The 14,609-nt window shown below is 40.2% G+C and overlaps 2 long non-coding RNA genes across 2 annotated transcripts in view; one reads left to right on the top strand and one right to left on the bottom strand.

Moving 5' to 3' along the window:
- Positions 1–1,094: 1,094 nt before the first annotated feature.
- LOC139766343 (uncharacterized) lies at positions 1,095–6,697 on the bottom strand. Its single transcript, XR_011716856.1, has 3 exons — positions 6,544–6,697; positions 1,979–2,079; positions 1,095–1,216 (listed from the first exon to the last, which is right to left on the bottom strand). It is a non-coding gene; the product is annotated as an uncharacterized lncRNA (long non-coding RNA).
- The window catches only part of LOC139766344 (uncharacterized), a 79,461-nt gene continuing 67,826 nt past the window's right edge, over positions 2,975–14,609 (top strand). Inside the window, exon 1 of the long non-coding RNA XR_011716857.1 lies at positions 2,975–3,095. This is a non-coding gene — a long non-coding RNA (uncharacterized lncRNA). The remainder of the gene's footprint in view (positions 3,096–14,609) is intronic.

Raw genomic sequence — 14,609 nt, 5'->3', positions numbered from 1 at the left:
GTGTTCCAAAAGATGGAGTATTGTTTGTACCTGCAGACAAAGATGGAGTATTGTTTGTACCTGCAGACAAAGATGGAGTATTGTTTGTACCTGCAGACAAAGATGGAGTATTGTTTGTACCTGCAGACAAACTCATGACGCGTGAGTATTTAAGATGATCCGTCAAGCGAGCGTTTTCGTGCTCTTTAACCAGAAAAATCAGTACCTGGGGATGAGTGGCGCCGGGAATGGATTGAAAGCAAGTATGAATAGGTGCAAGTGTATATATGTATAGGTCTGTGTATGTATATGTGTTGATATGTATGTATACGTACGTGTAGGGGCGTTTGTGTATATATGTGTGGATGGGTCGTGTCGTCTGTTTTCTGGCGCTACCTCGCTGTCGCGGGAAACGGCGATCAAGTGTGTGTGTGTGTATATATATATATATATATATATATATATATATATATATATATATATATATATATATATATGTATGTATATGTATATGTAGCCGGAAAATCGTGGAAGTTCATATCATTTTTTCCCTTACATCTCTCAGTTTTATTTAATCTATTACACGTACAGATGTTCGCCTGAATTACACGGATTTTTAATTGAAAATATTCCGCAGTCAGTATTTTGTTGCTAGAATTTAGTTCTGACGCATACGTACCGTTTATTCCCTGAGAATTAATGTGTAGCGAAATAGGGAAAAAATATGTTTTGTTTGTGTGTTTTTTGTTGTTAACTTTGTCCATGGTCTGTTTCGCATAGCTGTTACATTGTTCATTTTTTTTTTTTTCATTATTTAACCGTAATGTTAACCCTTTGTGACTGACACGTTGAACACATCCGTTCAAGCGAATCTTTACACACACACACACACACACGTCAGACGTCAGCCATCAGTGACACAACATAGACCAAACGAATAAAATAAACGCAACCAGAAATGAACCGTCACTAACAAAAGCCTTCGCCAGGTTGGCGAAGACTCTCTCTCTCTCTCTCTCTCTCTCTCTCTCTCTCATATATATATATGACACACGCTTCATCAACCACCAGTACACACGAAGGCAAGCTGCGAAACACATTGGAAGCCAACTTACCACGCCAGCACTCTGGGCGTCCCGTCCCCCAGCAAATCTTAGGGGGATGTTTACTCCGTCAGGAAATGCAGACGGCCTATCTACAGCCTGGCGAGCAATCCTCCTGCCGCTGTTGCCGCACTCTGGGAAAACACAGACAGTAGTAAACCTCAGAACCCCTCCGGACACACACACAAACACACACACACACTGGGAAAACCACAGATGTTCTTGTCCTCGTCATCTCCCCCATGAAATAACCCCCAGATATATGTATTCTCGAAGTGTTACTACACGCATCTGGTATGAGGTGTATGTTACTCAACAAAATCAAAATGTAGATGATCTTTTTTTTTTTTTTAGGGGTTTAGTGTGGTAAATGCGCTGCCTGGCCAACCGATTGTAGATAAGAATTGATGTATAAAACTTTTGTCCTTGTCAAATCAAAGGGCAGGTGCACGATATTAGAATACCACTGTGCATTAATGAATTGTGCACGTAAGAGGGAACTGTCCTGTTTACCAACTATTTTGTAGATAACCGCTTTTAGATAGAATTAAGAAATTCGTTCAATATCAAATATTTTAAATTTACAGGGTTCATATTTTCTTTATGTGAGTGAAAGTGACTTTTAAGTTTTAACACCACTTTGTCTTCAAGGATTAATTTCACAGACAGGCATACGATAGACTTATGATGGATGATCTATCTATTGACAAGAATTCTAGTGTAAGTACGAGTTCCATAAAGAAAAGCAGACATCTGTTATATATATAACTGATAGATTATTGATAGAAGTTATCATTAAAGATATTTGAGTCAATTGGTACAAAGTATCATATCATAGAGATCATACTAAATTATCAAATATCATTCGTAAAAACAATTAATAACTGGGGTCGTACCAACAAAACTGGAGCATAACAGTAGCACTAACGACAGTAAACAGGTCACCAAGGTCAATGACTGCATTGCTGACATCATCATCCGTGTATAAGGTCAGGCTCTGAAAATAAATAGGATACAACAGAAAATTAGTCGAGTATCGAGAATTCTTCGTTCTAACACACAGAGAACCCTTTTATGTTGTCAATTTCCTATCACAGTATTCCCTTAGCCACGGTCATAGCACAGACATATCGAAAATAATTGTTTACTTAGTTCTCTATGAGGAAATTATTCTAGTGTGCAGTATATATATATATGTGTGTGTTTTTTTGGGTAACTATTAAGAAAAAAAATTGGTACAGTACATGGTATGTAATTATTACCACGGTCGAGTTGTCATTCTGAAGGCGAATCCAAAATCCTTCAGTTTGAAATGAAACAAAACCACAGTAATCTTGTCAGTGAGTCTGAGAGAATTGAACATTAAATGAGAACAGGTCGTTGGGTAGACAAAAAAAAAAGGCACCGTGGCTGGAAAGGACGTAGCAACTATAACAAACCACAACCTTCATTTCTTTGACGTGTATAAATTTTACCGGTGGATAAAGAAACTAATAATGCACACATAAACATATAGATACCTACACAAAACACACACAGACACACACATATATAAACATTCTTATTAACATATAAATATTTCAAAACACGCATGCACAAACACCGTTAACCACAATTATGTTTGTATGAGAAAATCTATGATCTAAAACATATTGTCAACAGATAGAAATCATTGGTAAAAATATTTTGATGTGCATCTCTTTAGTACCTGATTTTTGAAATCGTGTATATATCTACTTGCGACTTTTATGATTAACAAGTTTAGCTAAACAAAGGGGAGGAAAGAAATGTGTAATATGAAAGAATCGTTAAAGAGCAGTTCAATTGTAGGCCTCGTTTAAAGAGCCGACGTGCGTGCGCACAGACGCTCTGATTCCACTTGTGTGCGTCATGTTTGTGGCAGAGGACGAGTTCCGTAAACTTTCATTTTCTGTGATCGTGTGTGTGTGTGTGTGTGTGTGTTGGATATCCACGAATACAGCAGCATTCTTCACCTTCGGAAACAGTATGAAGGTAAGGTATTTGTAGTAACGTATTGTCGAGAACTCAATCGCCTACTGCAACAAGCACCAATTGCTTGGCATCACTACGTGCGCATGTGCCACATCTACAAATGTAAACAAGTAATACACCTCTGTCTATGTGCTCCCTCTTCTCATTCCGCCTCTTGTCAAGGGAAGTGCGCGTGTGTAGTTCACCTTGTCCATGTAGGAAGTCAATATCGCGGAAACAGCCCTTAAAATGATCAAAACTACTACTTCTCTCCACACAATATTTGCATCATTTTCCGTGCCTTGTCTGCTAAGGTAAACGGGAGTGTTTTTTTGCGCATGGAGTTTACGTTCTGGTATTTACTGATGACGCAATTTACACGCAGATTTTACATCAAACTAATCATCTTGTTCTGGCGTTACAGAGTTAATAGCGATGTTTTTCGGGTAGAGTGAGGTAGACGGGTAGAAATTACAGATTTCCTACGCGAATTACCGTTAAACAGCATTTTTTAACGCAGGGTGAGCTGTGACAGCTATAATTGTTTGAGCTTGTCGAGGACACATGGACTAAAGTCTGCTGCAGTCTGTTCCTCACACGGTGAATCACAAGGAAACGTGTCGGACCTGTTTTTGCTGTATTGCAAAATAGGGAACTACATCGTATCAAGTTGTGTGACTATTCTCGCTATTTTGGGTTTTTTTTTTAACCTTACTTGATGATTATAGAGTGCAGCAAGTTGAAACTATTTTTTTTTTTTTTTCTTATGGATGATAAGGGAACATAATATTTGAGTAGCTTTGCTTATACTGGAAGAATTGTGTAGCAAACAACCTTATCTATAATATTGTCCTTGATCTGGAAACCATTAACACTAATCACACACACACACACCGATTTATATTTCTCTCTTGTGTCTCCCCTGATGTGATTATTACACGAAAGTGCACTTGGAAACTTTTCGCGTTTCATTTTCCACGTGGACTCGTAGGAACACACACACACACACACACACACACACACACACACACATATGAAACAGATCAACATTGACATCCAAGCATATTAGCTCATCATTCAATTCACTCATCTCTAACCCTTCGAGCATGACAGGTACGATCTACGAGCGTGTACACCGTACTGCTTTTGAGTTCGACTCTACGATCCATGGGTACCACCTGGCGTTTGACTTGACACTGTATGATTTTTACCGCCTTGCCCAAGGAGTTTTGACGACCGTAAAACGGTTCATGTGTAGAATATGACTGTGTGGATTGGTAGGTCGGTGGGTGTGTTTTTGTGTGTGTATACGTGGTTTTCAATGGCCAGTGTGCGTATATATATAATGTATATTCGTAAGCATGTGGTACCGACTTCAAATTTCTTCGTTCCTCAAGTCGTCGATTTCCTAACGAATGTACATGAGGATGAGAAGTATTTAAGCAGTTTTGTTACAGATCAGAACGCATTTAGAAATCGTACAGGAAAAAAAAAAAAAAGGTGATTATAGACGCTATCAGAAGCGGGCTTGAAGCGATGTTGTTCAACTTGATGTAGTCGCTTACTGCATCAGAAATAGTGGCGGATGCGACCAACATACTTGTGGCCTTGGTAATGGGATTCCCCACGCTTCTGACGCCTGTAACCCGTAGCAGATTGAGGAAAACCTATCTAAACATCCTGGGTCGTGGTATTCATAGGTTATTTTTGATGCACGTAATGTGTATATAATGGTCATCAGCCGCTGAAATACTAACGAGTTAGACCCTAACACGCATTATGGTGTGTGTGTTGCGGGAAGAGAATTTTACTCTCGTGTCGCCCCCATCGCTTTAACCTTGTATTTATATGTATTGTGTCTGATCCTGTGCGTATGTGTAAAGGTTTGTCACGTCCAAGCCTGCCAAATATTATGTCAATGCCATTCCTGTTCTCTTGTGTGCCTCTAATTGTGTAGGCCAGACGTGTTTATTTGAACTTAACGATGCATTTTGATATATTTGGTTATAAAGTATGTATAGTTCTATTTCCAAGTATTACTGTAATCTCTTAATGATATAATCCTCAGGATTTACGATTACGTTTAATACTAATAATCTGAAGCAACAGTAAGTAGCTTGAGTCACTGTGAGGCAGGAATGTGGAGGCGGGTCGAGTGGAATTTCCAAACCGTCGTTGCTACGCTCTCGTACTTGCCTAGCCGGGCCGGTCCGGGGGGACGTGGATGGTGTCTTTTATGAAGTGAACACACGTCCGAGGCAAGGCTGTGTCCCTAGCAGTGGTGTCGTTCAATTTAAACCTTTTTTATTTACCATACTTTGTATTGAAATCACTTGACAATATCGGTGACTATGAGACAATTACAGATGCTTGTGTGTTCGTGGACAGCAACAATGTACAGATTGGATCGGCATAGTTACATATACACGTTGGAGGCTTATATTGTCAATACACTCTTGAGTATCGCGAGGTTTAGTGACGACTGCTCAGTACGCCTACACCACTTCAGTCGCTGTCAAGTATCACTCCTATGGTTCAGGTGGTTGTCTTTTCTCTCTGCCTTATGTACACGTAGGCAGCAGTATGTTAGTCAATGAAATGAATTCTGACATTACACGTAACTCGTGCAATATTGTTCCTTGTGTTTTTTCAACGGTGAACGCTACGCGCTAGCCCTGTCTTTTAGCAAAATCTCTTTGAAGGTTATAAGGGTCACTTGTCTAAATCCTTGTCAGTATTCTGAGGGAGTGTTTGTTTGGTATAAACAAACCAATGTTGTGAACGAGTGTGATTGCCACTCAAACCTTACAATTACACTCTGTGGTATACAAAGCTCATGGCATTATTTTCATAGTTTCATATTTGTAATAAGTGATTTTTGAATACCTTTTAAATGCACCAAGGTGAAGCAGGTTTCTCCTTAGAACCTGTGGTTTACATTTTCTTTCCTGATATCGCTAGATATTAAGCGCCGTTTCCTATTTTGTGTTTGTGAGTTTTAAAAGAACATCTTTAGAGATATGATAACAGAATTATAATTCGATTACCATTCAGTTAATGTAAAAGTTTATACGTCACTGCACACCAAGAAAAGGATGATAATATACATTGATTTTCCGTTGAAAGACAAATGGCACGAAACCTCATCTCACCTTTCTTCCCAGCTATTACCCTTCAGTATTAAGTCTTATAAAATTCCCTAGTGGTTTAATGATATGAATATATCCGTAGTATTGTATTTGTGAGTTTGTAAACGTATCATAGATTACCCATAAATGTATTCACAGACGCAGCAAGAAAATAACCCAACGATATATGAACAAAAAAAAAAGCTGGAGAAACCTGTTTGGATATATAGCTCCAACTCATCAGACGACACGAGTCAAGTTTGTATGAAATAATGTTATCACTTTATCATTAAATGGCTATTATGACCGTTATCATTATTCTGACTGTAAGAATAACTTACCTTGGAGCACAGTAGGCGAGTTGTTAACTCTAGCGTTGAGCTTTGAGCACAGTGGACAGGCAGGTAAACGAGCGTTTCGTTTTTTTAAGAAAAAAAAGTAAATAGCTTAAGAGCTGATCGCCTGCTTGTGTTCCCTTCGATGCCACGAGCTAAACTGTACACCAATGGTCCCCGTCCCCGGCTTTTATGTTGGGGAACCCCTCCTCCTCCTTGCCGCCACCGCCGCTGGCTACCGCCAAGACACGGGAACTTGGAAAGACAAAAAAAAAAAAATAATAACAAAAGACAGAAATACGACCTTTTGCAACAAAAGCTCTTCGGGGAAAGGTATCCGCTTAAAACACCGACTCATTCAAACTGGTCGACGAAGATTTGGATGACTCGTTTGGCCCTCATCACTAAACCTAGAACGGTAGAAGATACCAGTACGTCACTCGCTATATAATGTATTAACATATCTTGTTATTGACGGTACTCGTTGACCTTGACAGGTGATTGGCCCCAGAGCCCAGGAATTCCAAGTAGCCAATGGAATAATAAACTTATGACCACATAATGTAGTACAGATATGTAGCGATTGTAGTCATTATCTCCCTATGATGGTGGTCAATAATTTATGGGTAGGTTGTTTAAACGTATTTGTTGACAACAGTAATGACTCCATAAAGCCCAGCTAAACAGCTAATTGAAAATAGTTAACTTTAATGTAACAATCGTTATAGAAGCTAGCTTGATAATTAAGACTTTGACATGTTACATGACCATGAAAATTAACAACAAGAATTAAGTTAGATTATTGTTCATTTATGTAAGTCCTCTGCAATACCGGAAAATGGCTACATAGGTCATACACGAACTTTGACTTGACACCATTGGTCGATTATTAGGAAAATGCATTACAATTGGTATTGTGTGTCCCCACAACTCCCTCAGGTTTGGGTAAATCCTCATGTAGTCCAGGGGATTCACTGTGTTGTGGGTTGCAGTGATATTTTTTTTATGTCACTCGTGTCATTTCCTTTGAAAAGTGTATCACGGGTACATTTTACTGGATCGTTCAAATGAGTACAATTCAGTTAGTTCCTCGCTGTGATTTTCGTCGTGTATGGTTAGTTAGTAAGGACTGTGCTTTTGCGCGAAGTTGTGTATAGCTGAGGAGGAGTTTGCTTCTGAGGAAGACCAGTCGAAGCTGTTTCTGAGTTTTGTCCAAATAATTTTACCAGATCGCAATTTACGTTCTTTTAAAAGCTTGTGAGTTATTCTTATATCGTGGCATTCTTCGTGGACGATTTTTTGCCCATATAACGTAAGAATATCATCAGTATCATATAGATATACAAGGTATATTAAATTCTCTTCTCTGCCTACACATTTTTTTTTCTTCTCCAAGTCTGAATTTCACACGTACTCGAATTTCTTCAGACATAAACGGACTTAATTCTGTGAGTGGTAATTATTATTCCTTCGAATACAATAAAAAATGAAAATCAATTTTAGGGGGAACTTAAGAGGATGACGAGGAATTAGATTCAGTTTACTTCCGCAGAGCAAGTTTGATACTTCTCAGACGGACGCCTAGCGAGGCAGGTGTTAATTGAGGGATTGTTGTCTTATGATTTGCGGCGGAGGAGGAGGAGGAGGAGGAGAGGAGTTGGGTGTCAAGGTTGCTAGCGTGGAGGGGGGGTGGGACAAGATGCTTCTTATCTCTAGACATCTTCACGTGGTTTGTGTGTGTATGTGTGTGTGCCTCACCCTACACAGCACGTTGTGGAGAACCCCTGCCTACACCACTGTATACCTGTGAGTGATTCTTTATATACACTGAACACGAAGGTATGCATCGTAAAAGACATGAGAGGCTATTATTAATGTAGCAACTCCAAGAACACCTGCTGAGGAAGCTCCTGTGCTCTGCAATGTGTAGTGAATATAAACAGATGTGTTTAGTCTGAAATAGCAGTGAAGCTGTAGGACCATCTGGTTACCCTCAACGCCATTACTATTTGCAGAATGTAGGATTCTTGAAGGATAAGATGGGTTTGATATTTGGTATATACTTAAGTCTAGGAGAAACCACAGCAGTATGGTTTCCACGGTAAGGTTATTTTTTTGGTATCTTACAGTGTCGTATCCTTTAAGCTAAATTCAGTAAAGTTTTAGTGACTTTCTTTCAAGGAAGAACTGAGATTTCCAATGTCCAGTCTCAGGTTAACTTGCATAGATCTCACTGTGTTGGAAATAGATTACCACAACCTATACAATGTTAGAACAGATGGTCTTTTGGGGGTGTTAGCTTAAATACTCGATCCTTTTACCCTGACATTTGAGTCCTTTGTCCTCTTTTGTTTAGATTATGATATGAAATGATAACACAATCAAATGCCTCAAAGATTACCTAAGATACTGTTCTTCTGTACATCTATTATCCTCAATTAGTGGAGTTTGAATATCTTAGTATCTGGAAAGTGTTCTAGGTAAAGATGGGTAAAAAGAGTATAAGTTATCAGGGGGACAGGATGTTGCAAGGAGGGCAGGTTGGTTCTGGCTTTCCCAGAAAGGTTTTCCGAGGGAATTGTGTGTTTGTACAGGTTTGATGGAGTATACTGGAGAGGCCAATTTGATATTAGTGGAAGTGAGTTTTATTCTCGTATTGTCACGTATCCTCGCCTTGTGTGTATGTGTGTGTGTGTATATATATATATATATATATATATATATATATATATATATATATATGTATATAATGTCATACCCTTATGTTTACAAACATATTTACACACACTCCAGCTTACGCCAGGTGCCCCTTCATCGACCAATCTCAAAATTAGAGGATGAACAGCTAGGTTCGCTGTGAGCCGACTGGCTACCCGGTCCGGAACTTGAACTCGTGCTGGCTAGACTAGTGGGGGTCGCAACTATAACCACTCCGCCACGGTGGTGTATGTGTGTATACACAACCTTCTTCCGTTATGAACGGTGTGCAGTATTTCAATAGAGTTGATCACTAGACCTGTCGACTTTCATCCAGCGCAAGACCTGTCGATTTGTGTTAGACTCGACCTCTCGACTTGCGTCATCACCTGACTGTCGATTTACGTTACTGCAAAAGACGTGTCGACTTGCCCCATCACTGGACGTGTCGACCTGCCCCATCACTGGACCTGTCGACCTGCCCCATCACTGGACCTGTCGAGTCGCAGTCATACTTGTACCTGACTGGCCATTGGCCCAAACTGATTAGGTGATGACGGATGTAAGAGTTCAAACTGGTTTTGTCTCTTTAATCTTATGAAGATAAAACATCATTTATCCCTGGACTACTTTATTTGTCAACTGTGTATTTTCTGTTCGTGTCTACTCTATTACATTTGTGTGTGTGTGTGTGTGTGTGTGTGTGTGTGTGTGTGTGTGTGTGAGTAATTACGCGTTTGCGTAAGTGGGAAGGAGCTGTTCGATCTTACAGTTCTTAATCCCCATATTCCTTCATCATGCAGACACTCGTAATATCCTCATACATTTACATCATCTTACCACTTCTTGATTTAGCTTCACTTTCTTTCTACGTTCGTACCACAAAATGTTGTCTTCTCACCTCCTTCCTGTCTGCACCTTTGCTCAACTTCCACTTATATACTGATTGACCTTTTCAGTTGTGACATTCCTCTTTGTATTCGGGATCTCGTCAAAACCAAAATCCCATCATCATCATGACGACTCGGGTACCTCATAGGGGGGTCAACTTGTTCCCTCATTAATCCTCATGTCTCGCTATATAAATGAAGGACGAGCGCTATATGACATTCTCTAACTGGAACATGGATGTGTAAGGCAGATAACACATTCCCTAATGGTTTCTGATGAGGTTTTCCACTAGAGGACAGTAGATTTACTCTAAATTCCTAATGCCTGACTGTGTGGTGGGTATACCCAACCTTAGATTGGACATAGGTCGTGACTGTAATTAACTGGGGCATTTCCTAATCCAGAGCGCATGCAGGCAAGACTTGGTGTATCTCCCTCTCGACCTTTTCACACAAGCTTCTCTAAGAATTAGGAGTCTCGGCATCCTGTCGTGTAAGGTCGTGTAGGTGTGTGTGTGTGTGTGTTTGATGAGGAGAGAGTTTTTCCAGTTATTTGCCGCCCATGTCTTCAGTTTGTAGCTCGGGATCCCTTTTCCAGAGGCACCTCCTGCAGCTCCAAGGCTGTGCTACACGCAGTAGCAGGGGCAGGATGGACCCCATTGAAGACAGATGGTGGATTTGCTCGTGGTGTAACCTCAGGCAAGCGCAGTCCAGCGATATATATATATATATATATATATATATATATATATATATATATATATATATATATATATATATATATATATATTTATCTATTTATTCATTAGAATCAATCGCCGTCTCCCGCGTTAGCGAGGTAGCGCAAAGAAAGAATGGCCCAACCCGTCCATATACACATGTATATACATAAACGCCCACACGCGCACATATATAATATGTCTGTAACGATTACTGTCATGGTAATAATACCAGCTATTTATACCACTGTGTCGACATTCGAGAATGGTATCTCTTACAAAAGACACTTCAGCCGGAAGCAGAGGCGTTTTTATTCATAGTAGTTTACCAAGAAACAGAATAAAAGAGAGACAAGTTACTCCAGAGAAAGTGGGAGTTACTTAAACGGAAGTAGAGATACGGAGAAAGGAACGTGTGTCACATCGTTTCAGAAGAAAACTGGGAAAGGAAATTGGGAGGAAATTTTTTTTTTTAAGAAAACGGTGAAATAAAACGATTGTCTTCCTTGGTATGGTTGGTATGGCGTTTGACCTGAGATTCATTCATCAAACTCAGGGTTCGTACCGTCGTGATGAGGGACAGTACCGCCGTGATGAGGGACAGTACCTTTGTGCTCAGGGGACAGTACCGCCGTGTTCAGGGACGACAGTACCGCCGTGCTCAGGGACAGTACCGCCGTGCTCAGGGACAGTACCGTCGTGCTCAGGGACAGTACCGCCGTGTTCAGGGACAGTACCTTTGTGCTCAGGGGACAGTACCGCCGTGTTCAGGGACGACAGTACCGCCGTGCTCAGGGACAGTACCTTTGTGCTCAGGGGACAGTACCGCCGTGTTCAGGGACGACAGTACCGCCGTGCTCAGGGACAGTAGCGTCGTGTTCAGGGACAGTACCTTCGTGCTCAGGGACAGTACCGCCGTGTTCAGGGACAGTACCTTTGTGCTCAGGGGACAGTACCGCCGTGTTCAGGGACGACAGTACCGCCGTGCTCAGGGACAGTAGCGTCGTGCTCAGGGACAGTACCTTCGTGCTCAGGGACAGTACCGCCGTGTTCAGGGACAGTACCGCCGTGCTCAGGGGACAGCACCACCGCGTTCAAGGACAGTACCACCGCGTTCAAGGACAGTACCGCCGCGTTCAAGGACAGTACCACCGCGTTCAAGGACAGTACCGCCGCGTTCAAGGGTCGTATAAGCGTCCTCAAGGGTCATACAGCCCATGGCGTCAAGTAACGGTCACTAGCGTCTGCCACAGGAGGTCGTGCTTCAAGAAAACTGCTGGAGCCAGCGGGGGCTAAGACTCGATCCACCTCACCAGGTGGAGCGTGGAGAGCGACGGGGCCTTGAAGACTTCGGGGATTTACCTTGAAAAGGTCAGAGGGCAGGTACTCAAGGGATGGCTCTGTGTTTTGGGGGGAGTAAAAAAGACGGAAGTGGCTGAGGTAGTTATTAGTAGTAACGTGGGGTTATAGTAACCGTGTGTGTGCGCGTAGTCGATTGCGTAGATACATGAGTAAATGCAAGAGTATATATATATATATATATATATATATATATATATATATATATATATATATATATATATATATATAATGACTGTTTCTCGTGTCAGCGAGGTAACGCCGGGAAACAGACGAAGAATGGCCCATCCACTCATACGGACATATGTACATAAACGCCCACATACACATACGCAGACATATACATACATAAACATGTACATATTCATACTTGCTTGCCTTCGTCCATCCTGGCGCTACCCCATCCCACAGACAACAGCATCGCTACCTCCTGCTTGAGCGAGGTAGCGCCGGGAAAACATAAAAATGGCCACATTCGACCTATGTGTAAGTAATCTTTATTCTCAAGATCTATAATAATCGAATAGTCTCTGCTCATATAGTGGCCGGTTATTGCTTATCCTAATATTCTCCAAAGCCATGGAATTTTCATATAAGCTTTTTTGAAAAGCGAAAAAAAAATATATATATATATTAAAATATGCATTTCTTTGAGACGCTGAAACATCTTTGGCTTTAGTAGCCACAAAATATAAGTTGACTTTTTTTTTTTCTCTTGTTACAAGCGGTTAAAACACAGTGATGAAATGTCACTCCCAGGGGTCCATACCATGTTTCCGCTCTGTAGGGTTGGTGTATGTGTGGTATGTCATTTGAGAAAGAGAGAGAGAGAGAAAGAGAGCTCATGGAAGTGACCTTTTACACACATCTTAGTCTTTTATAAACCACAGATGGATCGATTCGAAGAGTCACTCCTACCCGGATCTGTGTAGAGAGAATACATTTTCTATGCCAGACACGCAAGGCAGAAGACTCATTGTCCCACGTATATTCTGAAAGTGTATACGTTTTCTCTGCATCATCTTCCACCGCTGATGAAAGTGGTGTTAAGAACCCTGTCGGATGTGGTTCGAGGTTGACGAGATTAATTAGTGGTAGTTGATAAGGCTTAAGGTCTCGGCAACCAATGAGAGAGAAGACTTTTGATAAATGCCAGAATGACAACAAGTTAAATTGCAGGACATTTAATAGGAAGATTCTGGTCTAGTGTACTTGTTTACTGATGATATATTGGATAGATATTCTAGAATATTTTGCTTGAGGTATAAAGTAAATGTTATCAAACCAAAGGTTATATATATTCGCCATTTCCCGCATTAGCGAGGTAGCGTTAAGAACAGAGGACTGGGCCTTTGAGGGAATATCCTCACCTGGCCCTCTTCTCTTTTCCTTCTTTTGGAAAATTAAAAAAAAAAAAAAAACGAGAGAGGAGGATTTCCAGCCCCCCACTCCCTCCCCTTTTAGTTGCCTTCTACGACACGCAGGGAATACGTGGGAAGTATTCTTTCTCCCCTATCCCCAGTGATATATATATATCTATATATATATATATATATATATATATATATATATATATATATATATATATATATATATATATTACGTGGGTCAAGACATCTTCATCAATGCCCTCTTTTTCTTTGTTGCATATACATGTCCTCTAGGAACTATAGACAAGATACTCCACTTATTTGGAAACTTTTGTCTTGCAACGTACATGGCTTTACTTTCTCTGCACACGTTAAGAAAAAAAATCATTTCTAATCCACTTATGTTAGTGATTGTATTGTATTGTTATTTATTTTTTTTTTTTAGATTCTATAAAGTTATTCTGTTTATTTCCATCTGTATCTATTTTTCTTTTTCATTTTGAGATTCTAAAACGATTTAGTCACTCATTCTTTTTTTTTTTTTGCCACTTATAAAGTTGTTTCAAAAGTTTCCTTCACCCTTGTGTATTGACACTATATTCATCCCTTTGGACGCTACATCAGAGCTGGGTAAGGTATGACTCATTTTTTTTCTAGTTGATATTAGAACATTGTCCCTGCCTTGTAACCTAAGCTTTGTCACCTAATAAGAGAAAAAAAAATCTTGGTCATGTCGTTTGACACTCGTGTGACCTTTCTGGTATATTACAGGGTCAAGTGTCTTAGTCCCGCCTGACCTTTGTGACTCATTGTTGGGTCACCTTTTTCAAATTCCAAGTGACCTTTTATCTTTAGTGTAGACGTGTTTGGTACTATATGTGATTTTGTAAATCAGAATTGATGACCTTTCTGGACAGTATTTGTATTTTTTCGTCATTTTAGACGAAAAAATTTATTCTTTCTAAATCAGAAGAATTTCCAATATTCTTTCTTGAAATATCCAATTAATTATGCATCTGTTTCCCCCTCTAGATTCG

Source organism: Panulirus ornatus, chromosome 57, assembly GCF_036320965.1.
Source record: "Panulirus ornatus isolate Po-2019 chromosome 57, ASM3632096v1, whole genome shotgun sequence".
Classification (NCBI taxonomy): domain Eukaryota; kingdom Metazoa; phylum Arthropoda; class Malacostraca; order Decapoda; family Palinuridae; genus Panulirus; species Panulirus ornatus.
The sequence above is the reverse complement of the archived record's forward strand: the minus strand, read 5'-3'. Positions and strand labels throughout refer to the sequence as shown.